The sequence below is a fragment of the Electrophorus electricus genome, chromosome 21, assembly GCF_041902795.1.
Source record: "Electrophorus electricus isolate QZ-2024a chromosome 21, ASM4190279v1, whole genome shotgun sequence".
Classification (NCBI taxonomy): domain Eukaryota; kingdom Metazoa; phylum Chordata; class Actinopteri; order Gymnotiformes; family Gymnotidae; genus Electrophorus; species Electrophorus electricus.
This window is the reverse complement of record NC_137517.1, coordinates 18,154,869-18,163,621: the sequence shown is the minus strand read 5'-3', so window position 1 is coordinate 18,163,621 and position 8,753 is coordinate 18,154,869.

The window sequence follows — 8,753 nt, the reverse complement described above, 5'->3', positions numbered from 1 at the left end:
ATTCTAATCTGTTAATCACTGTATTTTGTGGAGATTATCTGGAGATTATGTGGAATCTGATTGTGATTGGAGGGAAAAACGTGAACGCATGACTGTGAGTCACTTAATTATTCCATGCAGTACCACCTTGGACACTTTGTCCAGTAATGTGACACTTGTAATTAGGACTGTGATGCTCTTTTATGTCACTTATAACGGTTTTGATAAGAGGAGTGAACTCTACTGCCCCCCTGTGTCAGTAGTATGTCCAGGCAGTTACACTCTCTCCTGCTCATTCAAATGTGAGTGTGATAGTTTCTCTAATTAATATTTGTGTCCAGTTAGACTGTTTGTTGACTACATTATGCTGTTTGTCGACTACAGTTCAGCATTTAACACTATCATCCCCTCCCTACTCACTACTAAGTTGGAGGATCTAGGACTGCATACATCCCTGTGCGACTGGATCTCCAACTTCCTAACAGACAGACCACAATCAGTACGGGTGGGCAACTGCGCCTCATCCACCCTCACCCTCAGCACTGGAGCTCCTCAGGGTTGTGTCCTAAGCCCCCTGCTCTACTCACTGCACACCTACGACTGCACAGCCACTTCCAGCGCCACCATCATTGTCAAGTTTGCTGACGACACCGTTGTCATGGGTGTGATCTCGGACAACGACGAGAGGGCCTACCTGGAGGAGATTAAACACCTTGAAAACTGGTGCCAGGGAAATAATCTCCTCCTAAACGTCAGCAAGACAAAGGAGCTGATTGTGGACTGCAGCAAGAAGCAGGAGCAGCACTACCAACCTGTGAGGATCAATGGAACCACGGTGGAGAGAGTAGATAGTTTCAGGTACCTTGGAGTTCACATCTCGCAGGACCTGTCCTGGTCCCGCCACACCAACTCCCTGGCCAAGAAGGCTCGTCAGCGTCTTTACCACCTCAGACGCCTAAAAGACTTCAGACTGCCCTCCAAGGTACTGCGGAACTTCTACACCTGCACTATCGAGAGCATCCTCACAGGGAACATCACAGTCTGGTTTGGGAACAGCACCAAGCAGGACAGATAAGCACTCCAAAGGGTAGTGCGTTCAGCAGAGCGCATCACTCATACAGAACTTCCTGACCTGCAGACCATCTATTAAAAGCGGTGCCAGACCAAGGCCAGGAGGACTGTGAAGGACCCCAGCCATCCCAACAATAGGCTCTTCTCTCTGTTGAGGTCAGGGAAACGCTTTCGCTCCCTGAAGACCAAGACAGAGAGACTGAAGAGGAGCTTCTTCCCACAGGCCATTCGGGCCCTGAATCAGGGAAACTGATAAACTGTGGGGACCACCACTACCATGTGACTGTAAATCTGTAAATTTGTAAGATGGAATTGTACATTGTGTACATATACATATATCTATATCTACATTGTACATTGTGTATATATACATATATTGTACATACATTGTTATATATATTTTGTGTGTGTATATATATATATATATATATATAATTTATGCATGTATTTATTTATTTATTTTAATTTTGTTTTTTTCCCCTTATGCACCCCTTTTTTTCTTCAGTTTGGACAGGGCACTCTCAAACCATTTCACTGCGAGTTATACTGTGTATGATCATTGTCATATAGATAATTACAATTCAGATTTTATTCCTCTTAAAATCTATATAGTTTTTAAAGAACAAGGCTATTTCTTACTAGCCATCTTCTAACCTGGGGATAACCCCTTCCATTCAGTTTTAACCAGAACAAAAGTCTGAAGTCAGCAGTTGCTATAACGACACTACCCGCACCTCTGATAGCTAATAAACCAAACTTGAAACTTCAAACTTGACTGCACAGTCTGAACCAGCTCATTCTCCATTGTAGAAATCACACAGTACTTAAATTCTGCTTTTATGTTCACCTCTCAGTAAGATCATGTGTTGGAATCTTATAAAACCTACTAAAACTGAACACTGGCTGCTGGTTACTGAGAAGTACACGTCTCTCTGCTCCAGACTATGTGAGGTCACTGTGTACTCTCTTCTTCAACACAGAAGGGGGCGCTATTAGTGAGATCAGGTCTTGTAGTGCAGGGGGGAAACAAATGCCTTTAAAGTAGGGCTGTCAAAATAAAAGTCCTGTAGGACCATAGTACAGCCCTGTTCAGTGTTTCACATGCTCTAACAGAGCTGATTTGTTGTTAGCAATTTTGAGTATCACTTTTAAGATCCATTATATGTTTGTAATGACATAATAACACTTAGATAACAAAAAAAAAAGTAAGTTTGCATTTCAGTTCCATTACCATGTATTGTAACTGTAATTACAGTATAACTCTAATACCATGTAGTGTAACTGTAATTACAGTACAGGTCTAATAGTATGCAGTGTAACTGTAATTACAGTACAGCTCTAATACCATGTAGTGTAACTGTAATTACTGTACATCTTCAATTTCATTATTGCCTAGTAAACACAACACATGGAGTGTGTATTATGCTACTGAATACAAATAGTGTAAATTATTTAACAAACAATAATTTAAGTTAATAAAATAGACATTACATTCATGAAATGACAGTAATCTTACTGTATACAGTGAGGGTAACAATGTTACTGTACTGTGATGTTCTTGATCTGTAATATCGTTCTCCTCTACACCGGTACTCATCCCCATTAACTACAGCATCTCCACTGATGGTGAGAGTGTCTCTGTTTACAGTGTAAAACACAGACTGAGACACTGTAGTCCACTGACTCTGTGTTTTCTTCTTATACCACTGATATTTCCACCAATAATAAACCTGAACCCCACACTTCAGAGTGACTGACTCTCCAGTGAACACAGGACTCTGAGGCTCCACAGTCAGTGTAGTTGTGGGTAAATCTGTGGAAAGAGATGGAGAACACTGCATGTTACAGCTGACTGACCCCCAGTGTCTTCCTGGAGTCACTCTGTATTTACATATATTATAACAAACAGGTTAGACCCACGATGCTGCATTCTAATCTGTTAATCACTGTGTTTTGTGGAGAATATCTGGAGATTATGTGGGATCTGATTGTGATTTGGAAGGTAAAACGTGAACCCATGACTGTGAGTAACTTAATTATTCCATCTAGTACCACCTTGGACACTTTGTCCAGTAATGTGACATTTGTAATTAGGACTGAGATGCTCTTTTATGTCACTTAAATACTTTTGTAACAGCAGAGTAAAAGCACAGTTATAGTTTCCATTTTGCCCTGCACAAGAAACAGAATACATGTGGACTCAGTGTGTATTATGTTACTGACTACCAAGAGTTTATTTGAACAAAAGAGTTTAAATTTGTCACATGCGCGTTCCCCGTTTCCCTAGCAACCGAGTCACTTCCAGGTTGTCGTTGGTCTCCATGGTTCCGTGTCTCCTCCCCTTTGTGTCCAGCTGTTCCGAGTTTGTCTCTGATTACATTCCTGTGTGAAGCCCGTTCCTACTTGTCTTTAGTTATATGTCGTTTGTTCTAGCCCCTGTGTGTTTAGTTATATGTCGTTTGTTCTAGCCCCTGTGTGTTTAGTTATATGTCGTTTGTTCTAGTCCCTGTGTGTTTAGTTATATGTCGTTTGTTCTAGCCCCTGTGTGTTTAGTTATATGTCGTTTGTTCTAGCCCCTGTGTGTTTAGTTATATGTCGTTTGTTCTAGCCACTGTGTGTTTAGTTATATGTCGTTTGTTCTAGCCACTGTGTGTTTAGTTATATGTCGTTTGTTCTAGCCACTGTGTGTTTAGTTATATGTCGTTTGTTCTAGCCCCTGTGTGTTTAGTTATATGTCGTTTGTTCTAGCCCCTGTGTGTTTAGTTATATGTCGTTTGTTCTAGCCCCTGTGTGTTTAGTTATATGTCGTTTGTTCTGGCTCCTGTGTGTTTAGTTATATGTCGTTTGTTCTGGCTCCTGTGTGTTTAGTTATATGTCGTTTGTTCTAGCCCCTGTGTGTTTAGTTATATGTCGTTTGTTCTAGCCCCTGTGTGTTTAGTTATATGTCGTTTGTTCTAGCCCCTGTGTGTTTAGTTATATGTCGTTTGTTCTAGCCACTGTGTGTTTAGTTATATGTCGTTTGTTCTAGCCACTGTGTGTTTAGTTATATGTCGTTTGTTCTAGCCACTGTGTGTTTAGTTATATGTCGTTTGTTCTAGCCCCTGTGTGTTTAGTTATATGTCGTTTGTTCTAGCCCCTGTGTGTTTAGTTATATGTCGTTTGTTCTAGCCCCTGTGTGTTTAGTTATATGTCGTTTGTTCTGGCTCCTGTGTGTTTAGTTATATGTCGTTTGTTCTGGCTCCTGTGTGTTTAGTTATATGTCGTTTGTTCTAGCCCCTGTGTGTTTAGTTATATGTCGTTTGTTCTAGCCACTGTGTGTTTAGTTATATGTCGTTTGTTCTAGCCCCTGTGTGTTTAGTTATATGTTGTTTGTTCTAGCCCCTGTGTGTTTAGTTATATGTCGTTTGTTCTAGCCCCTGTGTGTTTAGTTATATGTCGTTTGTTCTAGCCACTGTGTGTTTAGTTATTTGTCGTTTGTTCTAGCCACTGTGTGTTTAGTTATATGTCATTTGTTCTGGCTCCTGTGTGTTTAGTTATATGTCGTTTGTTCTAGCCCCTGTGTGTTTAGTTATATGTTGTTTGTTCTGGCCCCTGTGTGTTTAGTTATATGTCGTTTGTTCTAGCGCCTGTGTGTTTAGTTATATGTCGTTTGTTCTGGCGCCTGTGTGTTTAGTTATATGTTGTTTATTCTGGCGCCTGTGTGTTTAGTTATATGTCGTTTGTTCTAGCCCCTGTGTGTTTAGTTATATGTCGTTTGTTCTAGCCCCTGTGTGTTTAGTTATATGTCGTTTGTTCTAGCTCCTGTGTGTTTAGTTATATGTCGTTTGTTCTAGCCCCTGTGTGTTTAGTTATATGTCATTTGTTCTAGCCCTTAGCTCCCGTGTGTCTAGTTATATGTCGTTTGTTCTAGCGCCTGTGTGTTTAGTTATATGTCGTTTGTTCTAGCCAATGTGTGTTTAGTTATATGTCGTTTGTTCTAGCTCCTGTGTGTTTAGTTATATGTCGTTTGTTCTAGCCCCTGTGTGTTTAGTTATATGTCGTTTGTTCTGGCTCCCGTGTGTTTAGTTATATGTCGTTTGTTCTGGCTCCCGTGTGTTTAGTTATATGTCGTTTGTTCTAGCGCCAGTGGGTTTAGTTATATGTCGTTTGTTCTAGCCCCTGTGGGTTTAGTTATATGTCGTTTGTTCTGGCGCCTGTGTGTTTAGTTATATGTTGTTTATTCTGGCGCCTGTGTGTTTAGTTATATGTCATTTGTTCTAGCCCTTAGCTCCCGTGTGTCTAGTTATATGTCGTTTGTTCTAGCGCCTGTGTGTTTAGTTATATGTCGTTTGTTCTGGCTCCTGTGTGTTTAGTTATATGTCGTTTGTTCTAGCGCCTCTGGGTTTAGTTATATGTCGTTTGTTCTAGCCCCTGTTTGTCTCTCATTAGATCTCATTTGTTCCTGCTCGTATGTAGTTTGTATATTCCTGTTTAATCTCGCATCCTCGCCCTGCGTTCATGTTTAGTTTCCCTCTCTGTCTGTTGTTTTCCTTGTTTAGTTCTCTGCTGTTCCCTCATCTGTAATATTTTGAACTTTAGAACTTTAGTTAACGTTATTTTGTCTAACTTAGTCTTGCCCTCACCGTATTAGTCTGTTATTGTTCTGTTAGCCTGTTCCTCTTATGTTTGTGTGTTTATTCTTTGTTCTAGTCAGTATTGTTAGTCTGTGTCTGTTAATAAACACATTTAGTTTTTCTATCCCCTACGTCCCTTATATTATGGCTTCCCTGGTTAGTTCAGTTTCGCATAACATCCAACGCGTCGACACTTCGCAAGTGTGTTCACTCTCCACCCCTTCAGCATTACAAATATATGAAATAAATCAACAGAATATAAATTACCTTGAGCAAGTCCAGCTTGAACAAATGACATCAGCACTATAAACATAAAAAGAGGAACATATGAATATGAACAATGAAATAATTACTTTATTAAAGAAAACATGATGGCAAAACATTGCAGACACAGTTAAAAAAAGTATGTATAACTGTTCATTTAACCACAAACATCATAACATCCTGTTTATTACTTTAACAAGTATACTGTCTAAACTCTGCTTCAAATGGAGTGGGGAAACTGTTTGCCGTTTTTACAATTCATCCTAATTAAACAAAAGTTAACGAAATTAAACTGTCGTGATAAAACATGTTTAGAGAGCTTTAGAGCGCTGACGTTTTTGAACACAAGGGAGCGACAGTGATTTATGTTTCTGAGGAGAGTGGCGTGTGCTGTGGTATGAGCAGATCCACTACTGCTGTGTCACAGTTCCTGTCACGAATGGCCACTCTCCTCCCGTCCCTGATGTCACGGTTTCCCTGTCTTCCAGCTCTCCCTGGTTCCATGCCTTAGTTTCGTTTTCTCCGCCCCTGTCTGTTCCTCTATTCCACTCCTTGTTTTAGCTTCCGCTGTTCCCGTGTATCTGTTTCGTATCTGATTGTCTTGCTTATTTAAGCTCTGTAGTTTGATCTTCTGCTTGTTGGTCTATGGTAAGTTACGTCTCTCTGTCAGGTTTGCCGCTGTTGTCACTGCTTTTCTGTGTAGTCCAGCCGTGTGTTATATTACTCTCAGCACCCCTTAGCCTCTGTTTATTTTACCGTTCGTGTTTCCTCATTTAATAAACCGCCTCCTGCATTTTGCATTCTACCTCTCGGCTTGTTCCTGTTGGAAGCGTAACAGTTCCACAGTGTCTGTTATTTATGAACATCCTATCCAGCATTCTCTAAGTGTTTACAAGGTTATATGAAGAAACACACTGTGTAACGTGGAGCGATAGAGAGCTGGACGCAGACGATGAGAAGAGCGAGATTTATTAAGGGACAATCCAGAATCTTCGTCAGTAAGTCAGACCAGGGTCATAGCACCGATACGAACAGATCCAGGAAATGTATTAAACAAAAAATACAAAATCTGGAAAATCAACAGGCAAACCGAGAGAAAACAGGGTACAGATACACAGACAACAAGGCAAAGTGGTCAAAATTCTCAAATGAAGCGCGTTTTATTTGTAAAATTTGTTTTGGACGCTTTTGCACCACAAAACATTTTTCACTACGCTGTAAAATCTGCTCCAAAAACCATTTAAAAACGCCGCATTTTACACCGTTTATATGTCAGTTGAAAAGCCGTAAAAAGCGTCGTTTTAAGGGCTCTAAACGTTTTGGCTTGCTTACAACGGCATTTAAAACACCATTTTATTGTCTGATGAGCTCTGCCTATTGGGTTCGACAGCCAATAGACGAACGCATTCACTCACGAACAAGGTCATACCAGACCAGTTCACTACAGATCTTAATCGGCTGCTGAACCAGTGCTCATTGAGTAATGTGTGAGCATCTAGTAATGTAAGATCACCTAAAAAGAGTGACAATGAGAATTAAGTCCATCACAGCTATGTCAGAGGATGAAACTGCTGTAGTTGGACTGCACAGGACACACAGTCAACAAACCAGACACAATAAAGCTGCTGCTGACAGTCTAATTAGTAAAATCTCCAGCCCAGTCTTTCGGGCTCTTCAGGAGGGTGAGGGATCATACAGGTGAGGTCTTTGTTTTCAAGCACAGCAGGAGTGTCTCTGACTTGCAGGTGACTCCACTGTGGTAGGGACTAACCTGACCAAGAACACACATGAACAGCACATAGAATGGGAGACAAACAAAAAAACAAATGAGCGCACACCAAACAATCTTAAAAAAAATCCAGTGTAATGTTTTATAACTCAGAAAAAAGAACAGACAAGCCAAATGGACTAGAATGAATGGGGAAAGGACATTGTATATAGATTCTCTCAACAAACGTCTCAAAGCCTATGCCAATAATTAAATATTAAGATTATCATTGTCATATAGATAATTACAATTCAGATTTTATTCCTCTTAAAATCTATATAGTTTTTAAAGAACAAGGCTATTTCTTACTAGCCATCTTCTAACCTGGGGATAACCCCTTCCATTCAGTTTTAACCAGAACAAAAGTCTGAAGTCAGCAGTTGCTATAACGACACTACCCGCACCTCTGATAGCTAGCTAGGCAACAAGCTCGACTGGCTTTCAGTCTAGTGCTAGAAGCAACTCATGACTGACCAACTACAGCTATCTTTGGGTGAGCTTTATTTTGCAGCCATTTATCAGTTAGCTAGTTGTGTCTGGTTAGTATTTTTACGAATGAACACATGTAAATCCCCAAAATAAACAAACTTGAGCACTGGTTCATCAGCCGATTAAAATCTGTAGTGAACTGATCTGGTCTGACCTTGTTCGTGAGTGAATGAAAGTTCAAGTTCAAGTCTATTAACTGTGAAACCCAATAGGCAGAGCTTATTATACTTTAAAACGGCATTTTAAACGCCGTTGTAAGCACGCCAAAATAGCGTAAAAGCGCCGTTTGTGAGCACTTAACGCGAAGCTTTTTACGGAGTTTCAACTGACATTTAAAAGGTGTAAAATATGATGTTTTTGATGGTTTTTGTAGCGTATTTTACAGCATAGTGAAAAATAGCACCATATTTTTTCATACAAAATGTTTGGCTTTCCATAGACAACGGCTTAGTACAAACACAATGAGCAGATAACGGCTAGAACAACGACCAGCAATACACTGAGGACAACACTGGGTTTAAAAACACGACCTAACAAGGTAGAAACAAGGAACAGGGGAAAGTAATGAA